Here is a 15,800-nt window from a genome sequence, read left to right as displayed (position 1 = left end):
CTCCTCTGATGGGGAGGGGGAGATCTCACCCCGCTTGTGGCCAAAGGGGGTCCTCTATCGTGGGAGTCAATGGGACTAGGGGGTAGGAGTCTGGATTAGGGCAAGTGCAACTCCCTGTTGAGCTCTTCATTTGTGAAGGCAATGTGCATTCCATCAATGAACTCGGAGCCAGTGAGCCAGGAATAAGTGGCGCTTCTGTGTTTTAGAGGGTGGTCCAGACTCTTTCCTACGTGGAGATGTGTGCTGAAGAGAACTGGGTGTTGTGGATGGAGTCCAAAGTCATCTCTTTGGGACATGTTGGGTGGGAACGTCTCCTTCGCACTCTGGCGAGGAAGGTGGACGGAAAAGCTCCTTGTCAAAGGCAGACTTGTGGGTTTTGTTCTTCCTAACCGTGGGGCGTGGTGCTTCCCGTTTCCGTGGAGCGCCTCCTGTCCTGCATTCGTTCCGTGTTTCAAGAGTTTCAGTCCTTGGCAATCACATCTCCTCCGGGACTCACCAGGCAGCACGAGGGAGAAGTGACTCGGAGCCCACCGGGTCCCTAGAAACCAGTGCATGTGTACTGGAGCAGGCAGTGCTCCTCTCTCAGCCTCCTTTGGAAATGAGGTCTTGAGCAAAGGGTCTTTCATTGCATGGGTTGTACCTCTCCCCGGTTGTTGGGGGGAGTGTGTGCGCGTGAGTGTGGTGCTGTGGCCCGTGTGGAGTCCGGACCGCGTCAGGGACCCAGTTCTTTGCAAGGAATGCGTTTTGTTGCGTGGGAATGTCTCATTTCACTAGAGAGTTCCAATCCTGTCTGAGAGGCTGAAAACATCCCGAAGGCAGCACCTTGACCTCACTGAAAGCAAAGGCCTAAGAGCAGAGGCTTTCCCACACTTCCATATCGAGCTGACTGGTGCTTTATGTTTTCAGTAAGATGGTGTGGTGTAGGCCACTTGGAGCAGCAGCTCAGGCTCCTAAGCGTCTGTTCGGTCCCCGAGGGGTGAGTTGTGTCTCTCCGGAATGAAGGAGATTATGGTGACCTTGAGTATCATTACCTTCACGATTACCGTGATTATTCTGCCTAAGTCATCGCATGGATCTTGATCCATGAGCTCGCCACGTGAGAGGTTTCCTTGGTAAAGTAGTCGCCGTGCGTGCGTGCGTGTCCTCGAAACTTGGCTGTGGTCCGAACACCTTTGATGCTTTGCAAGTCCTGAAGCGGCTCCACGGGTGTGCAGTCCCTGTTGCCATATAGGGGAGGAGGCAGAGTCTGTTGACCTGTAGCCCGTCCAAGTATCCAGGGAGATGTGCGAGGGCCTCTCCCTGAGGCACTGGGTTCCTAGCCGGCACCACCCAGAATCAGGCAGGGAGGTTGTCTTGATGCCAGCGGGAAGTCCTGAGGAGGGAGGGGGAGCCAGACACCGTCGTCGTCGTCGTCGTCGTCGTCGTCGTCGTCGGGGGAAGAAAGGGATCCCTCCCCTGCCTCACCATCCCCAGCAGTTCCCTAGGTGCTGGCCACGAGGGAGGGGACTGCCTATGCGTGTTTGTTTTCGTTGGTCTTATCCCACCTTGGTAGAGCGCTTAGCCTGTTCCAGGCACTGTTCTGAGCACTTTAGAGATCTATGCTGACGACACAGAGTACCTCGGCAAGGACTCTCGTCCCCGTTCGTGTTTCCAAGGGAAGATGTGAAAGAATGTGTGCCGGGGGTCACTGCTGTGAAGCGGGAGGACTCGAGGCATGAAGCCAGGCAGTCGGACTCCACGTGAGCGTGCTGCACCGCTGGCTTTCCCACTGCTGCCTGTCGAGAGGCGAGAGGCAGGGAAAGCATTTGCACCTAGCGTGCGTGTCCTGCGGGCAGAGGTGGGCTTGGAGACGTGCGTGTGCCCTGAAACGGGGAATCCAACAAAATAGGCTCTAGGGCCTGAGTCACGCTCTCTGCGGGGAACCCTATCATTTCACATCCAGCCTGAGACACTTTGGAGAGTGACATGCGGGACTCTTAGCGAGGGTGGCGGCACAGCGGGGGGCATGGGTCAGCGGGACCTTCCTGGGACACCCCCCCCCCGCCCGCCCCCCCCTCCCCCCCGGTGCTGTGCTCCCCCTGAAACCCAGGCAGGGCTCGAAGGAGGAACAGGCTGTTGATGGCACCATCCCTTCCGCAGGGAGGCTTCTTGGGAGCTGGTGACTGAGGTGACCTTTGCGAGTTCCCCCTCTGAACTGCAGGAGAAGCGGCCGAGGGCCCTCATTTCGTGCGGTCCACACTCCCCGTCGCCCTGTGTGCCAGTTGCCAACGTCGCAGGCGCCCAGGTGGTGAACGTGGTCCCCGAGTAGGGGAACCCCAAGGCCGTTTCTGCGTCCTCAAATGCTAACGTTCTCTGCTTGTGTCCTGCGCCCTGGCTGGTCGGAGACCCTGAGCACAGGGCCTGCAGGAAGGGTGAAGGGTGCGAAGCTGTCTCCTGGTAGGTAGCTGCGGTGAGGTCGTTCCCGGTGGCCTGCGCTCAGCTGCAGGGCACCTTGGAACCCCAAGCCACGACGTTTCCAATGGGACAAAGTGCGCTGCAAGGGGAACCTGGGGAGTCATGAGGCCCTAAGGGGAGGCAGGCATGACCTTTATCCGTGGGCCTTTTGATCAGAGCGCCCTCTTTGCTAGATATCGTCAGGGCAGCCTCTTTGGAAGACAGAGGGCAGGTTGTGGACAGTTGTATAGCATCCTTCCTGGTGGCATGTGTCGTAAGGGCTCTGACCTTGCGGAAATGGGCGGGGATGGATGGAGTGGACTCCTGAATGGAACCTTCCCCGGGCGCCTGGGTGGTTCAGTGGGTTGAGCTTCCGACTTGGGCTCAGGTCACGCCCTCGCGGTTCCTGAGTTCCAGGCCTGCGCTGGGCTCTGTGCCCACAGCTCAGGCCCTGGAGCCTGTTTTCAGATTCTGTGTGTCTGGCTCTCTGCTACTCTGCCCCTCCCCCACTGGCGGTCACTGGCTTGCCGGCTTGCTCTCTAGCTCCCTGTGTCTCCAGAGTGAAGAAACATGAACAACTAGGAAATAGAACGTTGCCCGGGGCAGGTGCTGGCCATGGGCACAGCCATTCATTCGCTGTAGTAATGAACTCGACGGTGTTCCTTTAGTGGTATCATTTGAGGTTCTTTGTTTCTTTCACTCATTGTGAGAGACGGAGAGAGAGTGGACGCATGCATGTGTGCCTGTGAGCAGGGATAGGGCAGACAGGGAGGGAGAGAGAGAGGAGGGCCAGCGGTCTCCGCATCGTTAGCGCCCATCTTGAGGTGGGGCTCCTTGTGGAGGCTCAGCCTCACAAGCTGTGAGATCGTGACGTGAGCCGAGATCCAGAGCCACATGCTTTTGTTTCTTTTTTAATGTTCACGTCCGAGACGAAGCGAGAGAGACAGAGAGAGCACAAGCGAGGGAGGGGAAGGGAGAGAGAGAGGAAACCCAGAAGGGAATCAGGTTCCAGGCTCTGAGCTGTCAGCACGGAGCACTGGGCGCGACTCAGCTCAGGAACCCTGAGAGCCTGACGGGACCCGAAGTCGGACCATTACCCAGCTGAGTCATCCAGGCGGCCCACAGAGTTGGCAGTGTGTATTTTCAAAAGAAAAAACCGCTACCTTTATATATAGATCTGTCTACCTGTGTGTCCATACGGATACCTGTGTACGTACACATACATGTCTACACATACGTACACATATTCGTGTATGTGTATGTATATGCATATGCACACCCACGCGCGCGCACACACACACACACACACACACACACAGAAACACATACACACACACACACACACACACACACACACACACAGCATGTAAACTGAGCCAAACAGTCTTCTCAGTGGAGACGCAGAGCCAGGAGGGAGGCGTCAGCACAATGTTCCAAATGAAAGGGAAACGTCATTCTCGTATCTATCCGTACGTGCCATGACAGGGAGACACACGTGAGGGTTCTGGTAGGATAGGAAGCTGCTCCCATGGAGAATGCAGGCAAATGGTCCCTATGGAGCCAATGGAACCCTAATGCCCTTGTGGTAGGAGACTGATAAATGAGGCTGAAAACTGGTGACCTTTGGAATGCTAGCAGAGGTCATTTGCATCTGTATAGCATGAGATCATTGACTTTGGCCCTGGGGGGAGAAAGGTTTTGCATCTCTCTTCTCCTAGGTTTGTGGCTTAGTTTTCTCTTCCCCTTGTGCACTTGAAAGAGTCCTGACAGGTCCTGATGGTACACAGTAAGTCCAAGTCACCAGAGTCCAGAGTCCCTTGGTGGGGCTTGTGGGATGGTGTCCTTCCCATGACCATGAAGTCCACAGACAAGTCTTGTGCTTTTGCTGTAAGTCCTGTTTCTACCAGGTCCAGTCTGGGGGTGCCTCGTTGCAAGTCCTCAGGTGAGGACACGTGATGAAGGCTGCCCGTTGGGACTGGCCTTCGATGATCCATATGTCCGTGACTCCCTGCTCTCCTTCCAGGGCTGCGTAGGTTCGTGCCCTTGATGCTCCTTTCGTAGAAAGCCTTGACTGCTTGGTCTCTCTCGTCCTCCTCACCCTGGACGGTAGTCCTGTGGCTCCCCTTGAATCCTCAGGCATACGTTTCCTTGCCCACCTCTGCACACTGGCCCTCCACAGCAGGGTCTGGTACGCCTTGCACGTTCAGTCGATGCTTGCTGCACAATCGCGTGGGTGATGGCCTCTCTCTCTCTCTCTCTCTCTCTCTCTCTCTCTCTCTCTCACCAAAAGAAAGAAACGTTGAAAAGCAATTGAAACCCAAGAAAAGAAAAATGGCACGGAGGATTTGGGATCTGAGGCACACTGGGAAGAAAACATGGGGGTTGGGAGGTAGTGGAGGTGGACAGGCGGTTCCACAGAGTTGAAGGACGTGCCACAGTCAGCGGTGGCACGGTGGACTTGAGGGTGGGACCGCTGGTGGTGCAGTCCAGGTAGGGCCATGGGAAGGGCATGCAGAGCTGAAAAGCACCGGCCTTTCAAGGAGAAGGGAGGTGGAAGGAGTCTCGTGTGCCCAGTGCGTCTCCCTGTCCCGTAGGGCTGCCCTTGCGGTCACGGGTCCCGAGCGAGGAGGGTGCACGGCTGTAGATGTCCACGGTTGGCGGGAATGTGAGGCAGAGTGAAGAAGAAACACAGAGGCCTAGGATGCAAGAGGGATCACTGGGTTCACGTCCAGCCACCTCCCTGGGAAACCAGCTATGCAAAAGGTTCCTGGGTCTCTTGAGGGGTGACAGGGAGGTGTCCACCTTGGGAGGAGACACCTGCCAGGCCCTGTCCCACTGGCCTGGTCTCTGGAGCCCTCTGCCTGGCTCCCGGCTGTCAGGCTGGCGGGCAGTCGGTCAGAGCATCTGGTGGGCACAGGGAGGTGCGGTGGTGCAGACCCTGGCGCCCAGGAGCTGTGCCCCCTGCGGGGGGGGTGGGGGTGGGGGTGGGGGGATGGGACGGTTGGATCCTGGGCCCAAGCAGGTGTGCGGGAGCGCGCGCACGAGTGCGCGCATGCGTGTGGGCCAGGGCCAGAGCCCGGTGAGGGACACAGCTGAGGCTCAGCGGTGCTGTGAGTCCGGGCTCCCAGCCCGCCTGCCGCCCCAAGCCCCCAAGTGTCTGGGCCATCCAGGGACTGACGCCCACCTCAGCCCCCGACCGGGGACATGCTGCTGCCTGGCGCCTGCGACCCGGTAGCCATGGCATTGGCGGTAGGGGTAGCGGTAGTGCTCGCGGGAGCGCTGGCGGGAGCGCAGGCGGGGCCCCGCGTGGAGAAGACTGGGAGCCATGAGCCTCCAGCCTGGGAGGGTGGCGGCCCTGCTGCTCCTGCTGCTCCTGGAGCCAGAGGCCAGGGCGCGGGACGCGCTTCGCGGGCGACTCGGTCTTTGGCCGCGCCGGTGGAGTGCCAGCACTGGCTGGGGCAGAGCGCGATGCGATGCCCCCCGGAGCCCCCGAAAGACCATCTGGGAGAAGCCTAAAGGTGGAGCCGCTGAGACCCACAGCCCCCCTCCAGGACCTGCCTCAGTCGCGGTGCTGCCAAGGTAGGGATCCTAGCGACAAGGTCGCACGTGGCCTTCCCCCCTGCCCCTCTCTGTCTTCCCCTTCCATGACCCCCTACCCCCACCCCCCACCCCCCCCCCCGTCCCTGGTGCACCGGGCTTCTTCTTGGGCTCCTTTGCGGCTGCGGTCTGGAGGCCTCAGGAGTGGGCTTTCTGGGTTGGACCCCGGTTCCCTGGAGGAGGAGGGCCCAAGATCGAGTAGGGGGTTAGGCTCAGGCGGTGGGGAGTGGCTCAGGTCGAGAGGGGGGGCGCCCTGAGTGCCCACGGAGGTCTGACTGGGTTAGTGGTTGGCGGGTGGAGGTGGGAACGAACGAAGGAACGAAGGAACGAACGAAGGAAGGAAAGCGTGGACCTGCGGTTGTGGGAAAGTGTCAAGGCAGGGCCAGGGAAGTCGCAGCCATGAGCAGGAGGAATCATTCCTGCCTGTGAAAATGAAGTACAAGGGACCTGAGATTCCAGAGAAACATTCCAGGCAGAGTCAGGGTGGTGGGCCTGAGTTGCTGGAGGCCAGCAGGGGACGGTGTTGAAGGGATTGAGAGTGGAAGCAGCAGGTGAACACAGGCCTCCTGCCTCCCCCCTGCACACCTGCTCTCCTGCCCTGCCCAGCCCCGCCCCGCCCCGCCCCGCCCCGCCCCTGGTGGCAGAGTTGCACCTCCTCTGATGGGGAGGGGGAGATCTCACCCCGCTTGTGGCCAAAGGGGGTCCTCTATCGTGGGAGTCAATGGGACTAGGGGGTAGGAGTCTGGATTAGGGCAAGTGCAACTCCCTGTTGAGCTCTTCATTTGTGAAGGCAATGTGCATTCCATCAATGAACTCGGAGCCAGTGAGCCAGGAATAAGTGGCGCTTCTGTGTTTTAGAGGGTGGTCCAGACTCTTTCCTACGTGGAGATGTGTGCTGAAGAGAACTGGGTGTTGTGGATGGAGTCCAAAGTCATCTCTTTGGGACATGTTGGGTGGGAACGTCTCCTTCGCACTCTGGCGAGGAAGGTGGACGGAAAAGCTCCTTGTCAAAGGCAGACTTGTGGGTTTTGTTCTTCCTAACCGTGGGGCGTGGTGCTTCCCGTTTCCGTGGAGCGCCTCCTGTCCTGCATTCGTTCCGTGTTTCAAGAGTTTCAGTCCTTGGCAATCACATCTCCTCCGGGACTCACCAGGCAGCACGAGGGAGAAGTGACTCGGAGCCCACCGGGTCCCTAGAAACCAGTGCATGTGTACTGGAGCAGGCAGTGCTCCTCTCTCAGCCTCCTTTGGAAATGAGGTCTTGAGCAAAGGGTCTTTCATTGCATGGGTTGTACCTCTCCCCGGTTGTTGGGGGGAGTGTGTGCGCGTGAGTGTGGTGCTGTGGCCCGTGTGGAGTCCGGACCGCGTCAGGGACCCAGTTCTTTGCAAGGAATGCGTTTTGTTGCGTGGGAATGTCTCATTTCACTAGAGAGTTCCAATCCTGTCTGAGAGGCTGAAAACATCCCGAAGGCAGCACCTTGACCTCACTGAAAGCAAAGGCCTAAGAGCAGAGGCTTTCCCACACTTCCATATCGAGCTGACTGGTGCTTTATGTTTTCAGTAAGATGGTGTGGTGTAGGCCACTTGGAGCAGCAGCTCAGGCTCCTAAGCGTCTGTTCGGTCCCCGAGGGGTGAGTTGTGTCTCTCCGGAATGAAGGAGATTATGGTGACCTTGAGTATCATTACCTTCACGATTACCGTGATTATTCTGCCTAAGTCATCGCATGGATCTTGATCCATGAGCTCGCCACGTGAGAGGTTTCCTTGGTAAAGTAGTCGCCGTGCGTGCGTGCGTGTCCTCGAAACTTGGCTGTGGTCCGAACACCTTTGATGCTTTGCAAGTCCTGAAGCGGCTCCACGGGTGTGCAGTCCCTGTTGCCATATAGGGGAGGAGGCAGAGTCTGTTGACCTGTAGCCCGTCCAAGTATCCAGGGAGATGTGCGAGGGCCTCTCCCTGAGGCACTGGGTTCCTAGCCGGCACCACCCAGAATCAGGCAGGGAGGTTGTCTTGATGCCAGCGGGAAGTCCTGAGGAGGGAGGGGGAGCCAGACACCGTCGTCGTCGTCGTCGTCGTCGTCGTCGTCGGGGGAAGAAAGGGATCCCTCCCCTGCCTCACCATCCCCAGCAGTTCCCTAGGTGCTGGCCACGAGGGAGGGGACTGCCTATGCGTGTTTGTTTTCGTTGGTCTTATCCCACCTTGGTAGAGCGCTTAGCCTGTTCCAGGCACTGTTCTGAGCACTTTAGAGATCTATGCTGACGACACAGAGTACCTCGGCAAGGACTCTCGTCCCCGTTCGTGTTTCCAAGGGAAGATGTGAAAGAATGTGTGCCGGGGGTCACTGCTGTGAAGCGGGAGGACTCGAGGCATGAAGCCAGGCAGTCGGACTCCACGTGAGCGTGCTGCACCGCTGGCTTTCCCACTGCTGCCTGTCGAGAGGCGAGAGGCAGGGAAAGCATTTGCACCTAGCGTGCGTGTCCTGCGGGCAGAGGTGGGCTTGGAGACGTGCGTGTGCCCTGAAACGGGGAATCCAACAAAATAGGCTCTAGGGCCTGAGTCACGCTCTCTGCGGGGAACCCTATCATTTCACATCCAGCCTGAGACACTTTGGAGAGTGACATGCGGGACTCTTAGCGAGGGTGGCGGCACAGCGGGGGGCATGGGTCAGCGGGACCTTCCTGGGACACCCCCCCCCCGCCCGCCCCCCCCTCCCCCCCGGTGCTGTGCTCCCCCTGAAACCCAGGCAGGGCTCGAAGGAGGAACAGGCTGTTGATGGCACCATCCCTTCCGCAGGGAGGCTTCTTGGGAGCTGGTGACTGAGGTGACCTTTGCGAGTTCCCCCTCTGAACTGCAGGAGAAGCGGCCGAGGGCCCTCATTTCGTGCGGTCCACACTCCCCGTCGCCCTGTGTGCCAGTTGCCAACGTCGCAGGCGCCCAGGTGGTGAACGTGGTCCCCGAGTAGGGGAACCCCAAGGCCGTTTCTGCGTCCTCAAATGCTAACGTTCTCTGCTTGTGTCCTGCGCCCTGGCTGGTCGGAGACCCTGAGCACAGGGCCTGCAGGAAGGGTGAAGGGTGCGAAGCTGTCTCCTGGTAGGTAGCTGCGGTGAGGTCGTTCCCGGTGGCCTGCGCTCAGCTGCAGGGCACCTTGGAACCCCAAGCCACGACGTTTCCAATGGGACAAAGTGCGCTGCAAGGGGAACCTGGGGAGTCATGAGGCCCTAAGGGGAGGCAGGCATGACCTTTATCCGTGGGCCTTTTGATCAGAGCGCCCTCTTTGCTAGATATCGTCAGGGCAGCCTCTTTGGAAGACAGAGGGCAGGTTGTGGACAGTTGTATAGCATCCTTCCTGGTGGCATGTGTCGTAAGGGCTCTGACCTTGCGGAAATGGGCGGGGATGGATGGAGTGGACTCCTGAATGGAACCTTCCCCGGGCGCCTGGGTGGTTCAGTGGGTTGAGCTTCCGACTTGGGCTCAGGTCACGCCCTCGCGGTTCCTGAGTTCCAGGCCTGCGCTGGGCTCTGTGCCCACAGCTCAGGCCCTGGAGCCTGTTTTCAGATTCTGTGTGTCTGGCTCTCTGCTACTCTGCCCCTCCCCCACTGGCGGTCACTGGCTTGCCGGCTTGCTCTCTAGCTCCCTGTGTCTCCAGAGTGAAGAAACATGAACAACTAGGAAATAGAACGTTGCCCGGGGCAGGTGCTGGCCATGGGCACAGCCATTCATTCGCTGTAGTAATGAACTCGACGGTGTTCCTTTAGTGGTATCATTTGAGGTTCTTTGTTTCTTTCACTCATTGTGAGAGACGGAGAGAGAGTGGACGCATGCATGTGTGCCTGTGAGCAGGGATAGGGCAGACAGGGAGGGAGAGAGAGAGGAGGGCCAGCGGTCTCCGCATCGTTAGCGCCCATCTTGAGGTGGGGCTCCTTGTGGAGGCTCAGCCTCACAAACTGTGAGATCGTGACGTGAGCCGAGATCCAGAGCCACATGCTTTTGTTTCTTTTTTAATGTTCACGTCCGAGACGAAGCGAGAGAGACAGAGAGAGCACAAGCGAGGGAGGGGAAGGGAGAGAGAGAGGAAACCCAGAAGGGAATCAGGTTCCAGGCTCTGAGCTGTCAGCACGGAGCACTGGGCGCGACTCAGCTCAGGAACCCTGAGAGCCTGACGGGACCCGAAGTCGGACCATTACCCAGCTGAGTCATCCAGGCGGCCCACAGAGTTGGCAGTGTGTATTTTCAAAAGAAAAAACCGCTACCTTTATATATAGATCTGTCTACCTGTGTGTCCATACGGATACCTGTGTACGTACACATACATGTCTACACATACGTACACATATTCGTGTATGTGTATGTATATGCATATGCACACCCACGCGCGCGCACACACACACACACACATACACACACACAGAAACACATACACACACACACACACACACACACACACACACACAGCATGTAAACTGAGCCAAACAGTCTTCTCAGTGGAGACGCAGAGGCAGGAGGGAGGCGTCAGCACAATGTTCCAAATGAAAGGGAAACGTCATTCTCGTATCTATCCGTACGTGCCATGACAGGGAGACACACGTGAGGGTTCTGGTAGGATAGGAAGCTGCTCCCATGGAGAATGCAGGCAAATGGTCCCTATGGAGCCAATGGAACCCTAATGCCCTTGTGGTAGGAGACTGATAAATGAGGCTGAAAACTGGTGACCTTTGGAATGCTAGCAGAGGTCATTTGCATCTGTATAGCATGAGATCATTGACTTTGGCCCTGGGGGGAGAAAGGTTTTGCATCTCTCTTCTCCTAGGTTTGTGGCTTAGTTTTCTCTTCCCCTTGTGCACTTGAAAGAGTCCTGACAGGTCCTGATGGTACACAGTAAGTCCAAGTCACCAGAGTCCAGAGTCCCTTGGTGGGGCTTGTGGGATGGTGTCCTTCCCATGACCATGAAGTCCACAGACAAGTCTTGTGCTTTTGCTGTAAGTCCTGTTTCTACCAGGTCCAGTCTGGGGGTGCCTCGTTGCAAGTCCTCAGGTGAGGACACGTGATGAAGGCTGCCCGTTGGGACTGGCCTTCGATGATCCATATGTCCGTGACTCCCTGCTCTCCTTCCAGGGCTGCGTAGGTTCGTGCCCTTGATGCTCCTTTCGTAGAAAGCCTTGACTGCTTGGTCTCTCTCGTCCTCCTCACCCTGGACGGTAGTCCTGTGGCTCCCCTTGAATCCTCAGGCATACGTTTCCTTGCCCACCTCTGCACACTGGCCCTCCACAGCAGGGTCTGGTACGCCTTGCACGTTCAGTCGATGCTTGCTGCACAATCGCGTGGGTGATGGCCTCTCTCTCTCTCTCTCTCTCTCTCTCTCACCAAAAGAAAGAAACGTTGAAAAGCAATTGAAACCCAAGAAAAGAAAAATGGCACGGAGGATTTGGGATCTGAGGCACACTGGGAAGAAAACATGGGGGTTGGGAGGTAGTGGAGGTGGACAGGCGGTTCCACAGAGTTGAAGGACGTGCCACAGTCAGCGGTGGCACGGTGGACTTGAGGGTGGGACCGCTGGTGGTGCAGTCCAGGTAGGGCCATGGGAAGGGCATGCAGAGCTGAAAAGCACCGGCCTTTCAAGGAGAAGGGAGGTGGAAGGAGTCTCGTGTGCCCAGTGCGTCTCCCTGTCCCGTAGGGCTGCCCTTGCGGTCACGGGTCCCGAGCGAGGAGGGTGCACGGCTGTAGATGTCCACGGTTGGCGGGAATGTGAGGCAGAGTGAAGAAGAAACACAGAGGCCTAGGATGCAAGAGGGATCACTGGGTTCACGTCCAGCCACCTCCCTGGGAAACCAGCTATGCAAAAGGTTCCTGGGTCTCTTGAGGGGTGACAGGGAGGTGTCCACCTTGGGAGGAGACACCTGCCAGGCCCTGTCCCACTGGCCTGGTCTCTGGAGCCCTCTGCCTGGCTCCCGGCTGTCAGGCTGGCGGGCAGTCGGTCAGAGCATCTGGTGGGCACAGGGAGGTGCGGTGGTGCAGACCCTGGCGCCCAGGAGCTGTGCCCCCTGCGGGGGGGGTGGGGGTGGGGGTGGGGGGATGGGACGGTTGGATCCTGGGCCCAAGCAGGTGTGCGGGAGCGCGCGCACGAGTGCGCGCATGCGTGTGGGCCAGGGCCAGAGCCCGGTGAGGGACACAGCTGAGGCTCAGCGGTGCTGTGAGTCCGGGCTCCCAGCCCGCCTGCCGCCCCAAGCCCCCAAGTGTCTGGGCCATCCAGGGACTGACGCCCACCTCAGCCCCCGACCGGGGACATGCTGCTGCCTGGCGCCTGCGACCCGGTAGCCATGGCATTGGCGGTAGGGGTAGCGGTAGTGCTCGCGGGAGCGCTGGCGGGAGCGCAGGCGGGGCCCCGCGTGGAGAAGACTGGGAGCCATGAGCCTCCAGCCTGGGAGGGTGGCGGCCCTGCTGCTCCTGCTGCTCCTGGAGCCAGAGGCCAGGGCGCGGGACGCGCTTCGCGGGCGACTCGGTCTTTGGCCGCGCCGGTGGAGTGCCAGCACTGGCTGGGGCAGAGCGCGATGCGATGCCCCCCGGAGCCCCCGAAAGACCATCTGGGAGAAGCCTAAAGGTGGAGCCGCTGAGACCCACAGCCCCCCTCCAGGACCTGCCTCAGTCGCGGTGCTGCCAAGGTAGGGATCCTAGCGACAAGGTCGCACGTGGCCTTCCCCCCTGCCCCTCTCTGTCTTCCCCTTCCATGACCCCCTACCCCCACCCCCCCCCCCCCCCCCCGTCCCTGGTGCACCGGGCTTCTTCTTGGACTCCTTTGCGGCTGCGGTCTGGAGGCCTCAGGAGTGGGCTTTCTGGGTTGGACCCCGGTTCCCTGGAGGAGGAGGGCCCAAGATCGAGTAGGGGGTTAGGCTCAGGCGGTGGGGAGTGGCTCAGGTCGAGAGGGGGGGCGCCCTGAGTGCCCACGGAGGTCTGACTGGGTTAGTGGTTGGCGGGTGGAGGTGGGAACGAACGAAGGAACGAAGGAACGAACGAAGGAAGGAAAGCGTGGACCTGCGGTTGTGGGAAAGTGTCAAGGCAGGGCCAGGGAAGTCGCAGCCATGAGCAGGAGGAATCATTCCTGCCTGTGAAAATGAAGTACAAGGGACCTGAGATTCCAGAGAAACATTCCAGGCAGAGTCAGGGTGGTGGGCCTGAGTTGCTGGAGGCCAGCAGGGGACGGTGTTGAAGGGATTGAGAGTGGAAGCAGCAGGTGAACACAGGCCTCCTGCCTCCCCCCTGCACACCTGCTCTCCTGCCCTGCCCAGCCCCGCCCCGCCCCGCCCCGCCCCGCCCCTGGTGGCAGAGTTGCACCTCCTCTGATGGGGAGGGGGAGATCTCACCCCGCTTGTGGCCAAAGGGGGTCCTCTATCGTGGGAGTCAATGGGACTAGGGGGTAGGAGTCTGGATTAGGGCAAGTGCAACTCCCTGTTGAGCTCTTCATTTGTGAAGGCAATGTGCATTCCATCAATGAACTCGGAGCCAGTGAGCCAGGAATAAGTGGCGCTTCTGTGTTTTAGAGGGTGGTCCAGACTCTTTCCTACGTGGAGATGTGTGCTGAAGAGAACTGGGTGTTGTGGATGGAGTCCAAAGTCATCTCTTTGGGACATGTTGGGTGGGAACGTCTCCTTCGCACTCTGGCGAGGAAGGTGGACGGAAAAGCTCCTTGTCAAAGGCAGACTTGTGGGTTTTGTTCTTCCTAACCGTGGGGCGTGGTGCTTCCCGTTTCCGTGGAGCGCCTCCTGTCCTGCATTCGTTCCGTGTTTCAAGAGTTTCAGTCCTTGGCAATCACATCTCCTCCGGGACTCACCAGGCAGCACGAGGGAGAAGTGACTCGGAGCCCACCGGGTCCCTAGAAACCAGTGCATGTGTACTGGAGCAGGCAGTGCTCCTCTCTCAGCCTCCTTTGGAAATGAGGTCTTGAGCAAAGGGTCTTTCATTGCATGGGTTGTACCTCTCCCCGGTTGTTGGGGGGAGTGTGTGCGCGTGAGTGTGGTGCTGTGGCCCGTGTGGAGTCCGGACCGCGTCAGGGACCCAGTTCTTTGCAAGGAATGCGTTTTGTTGCGTGGGAATGTCTCATTTCACTAGAGAGTTCCAATCCTGTCTGAGAGGCTGAAAACATCCCGAAGGCAGCACCTTGACCTCACTGAAAGCAAAGGCCTAAGAGCAGAGGCTTTCCCACACTTCCATATCGAGCTGACTGGTGCTTTATGTTTTCAGTAAGATGGTGTGGTGTAGGCCACTTGGAGCAGCAGCTCAGGCTCCTAAGCGTCTGTTCGGTCCCCGAGGGGTGAGTTGTGTCTCTCCGGAATGAAGGAGATTATGGTGACCTTGAGTATCATTACCTTCACGATTACCGTGATTATTCTGCCTAAGTCATCGCATGGATCTTGATCCATGAGCTCGCCACGTGAGAGGTTTCCTTGGTAAAGTAGTCGCCGTGCGTGCGTGCGTGTCCTCGAAACTTGGCTGTGGTCCGAACACCTTTGATGCTTTGCAAGTCCTGAAGCGGCTCCACGGGTGTGCAGTCCCTGTTGCCATATAGGGGAGGAGGCAGAGTCTGTTGACCTGTAGCCCGTCCAAGTATCCAGGGAGATGTGCGAGGGCCTCTCCCTGAGGCACTGGGTTCCTAGCCGGCACCACCCAGAATCAGGCAGGGAGGTTGTCTTGATGCCAGCGGGAAGTCCTGAGGAGGGAGGGGGAGCCAGACACCGTCGTCGTCGTCGTCGTCGTCGTCGTCGTCGGGGGAAGAAAGGGATCCCTCCCCTGCCTCACCATCCCCAGCAGTTCCCTAGGTGCTGGCCACGAGGGAGGGGACTGCCTATGCGTGTTTGTTTTCGTTGGTCTTATCCCACCTTGGTAGAGCGCTTAGCCTGTTCCAGGCACTGTTCTGAGCACTTTAGAGATCTATGCTGACGACACAGAGTACCTCGGCAAGGACTCTCGTCCCCGTTCGTGTTTCCAAGGGAAGATGTGAAAGAATGTGTGCCGGGGGTCACTGCTGTGAAGCGGGAGGACTCGAGGCATGAAGCCAGGCAGTCGGACTCCACGTGAGCGTGCTGCACCGCTGGCTTTCCCACTGCTGCCTGTCGAGAGGCGAGAGGCAGGGAAAGCATTTGCACCTAGCGTGCGTGTCCTGCGGGCAGAGGTGGGCTTGGAGACGTGCGTGTGCCCTGAAACGGGGAATCCAACAAAATAGGCTCTAGGGCCTGAGTCACGCTCTCTGCGGGGAACCCTATCATTTCACATCCAGCCTGAGACACTTTGGAGAGTGACATGCGGGACTCTTAGCGAGGGTGGCGGCACAGCGGGGGGCATGGGTCAGCGGGACCTTCCTGGGACACCCCCCCCCCGCCCGCCCCCCCCTCCCCCCCGGTGCTGTGCTCCCCCTGAAACCCAGGCAGGGCTCGAAGGAGGAACAGGCTGTTGATGGCACCATCCCTTCCGCAGGGAGGCTTCTTGGGAGCTGGTGACTGAGGTGACCTTTGCGAGTTCCCCCTCTGAACTGCAGGAGAAGCGGCCGAGGGCCCTCATTTCGTGCGGTCCACACTCCCCGTCGCCCTGTGTGCCAGTTGCCAACGTCGCAGGCGCCCAGGTGGTGAACGTGGTCCCCGAGTAGGGGAACCCCAAGGCCGTTTCTGCGTCCTCAAATGCTAACGTTCTCTGCTTGTGTCCTGCGCCCTGGCTGGTCGGAGACCCTGAGCACAGGGCCTGCAGGAAGGGTGAAGGGTGCGAAGCTGTCTCCTGGTAGGTAGCTGCGGTG

General features: G+C 58.9%; 2 long non-coding RNA genes across 2 annotated transcripts; both read right to left on the bottom strand.

Annotated features, from left to right (window-relative positions):
- Positions 1–2,703: 2,703 nt before the first annotated feature.
- LOC123606227 lies at positions 2,704–4,671 on the bottom strand. Its single transcript, XR_006716178.1, has 2 exons — positions 3,861–4,671; positions 2,704–3,132 (listed from the first exon to the last, which is right to left on the bottom strand). It is a non-coding gene; the product is annotated as an uncharacterized LOC123606227 (long non-coding RNA).
- Positions 4,672–9,382: 4,711 nt separating this feature from the next.
- LOC123606225 lies at positions 9,383–12,515 on the bottom strand. The gene is made up of 2 exons (XR_006716176.1): positions 10,542–12,515; positions 9,383–9,811 (listed from the first exon to the last, which is right to left on the bottom strand). It is a non-coding gene; the product is annotated as an uncharacterized LOC123606225 (long non-coding RNA).
- Positions 12,516–15,800: the final 3,285 nt, after the last annotated feature.

This window comes from Leopardus geoffroyi, chromosome A2, assembly GCF_018350155.1.
Source record: "Leopardus geoffroyi isolate Oge1 chromosome A2, O.geoffroyi_Oge1_pat1.0, whole genome shotgun sequence".
Classification (NCBI taxonomy): Eukaryota; Metazoa; Chordata; class Mammalia; order Carnivora; family Felidae; genus Leopardus; species Leopardus geoffroyi.
This window is presented reverse-complemented; position numbering and strand designations above follow the sequence as displayed.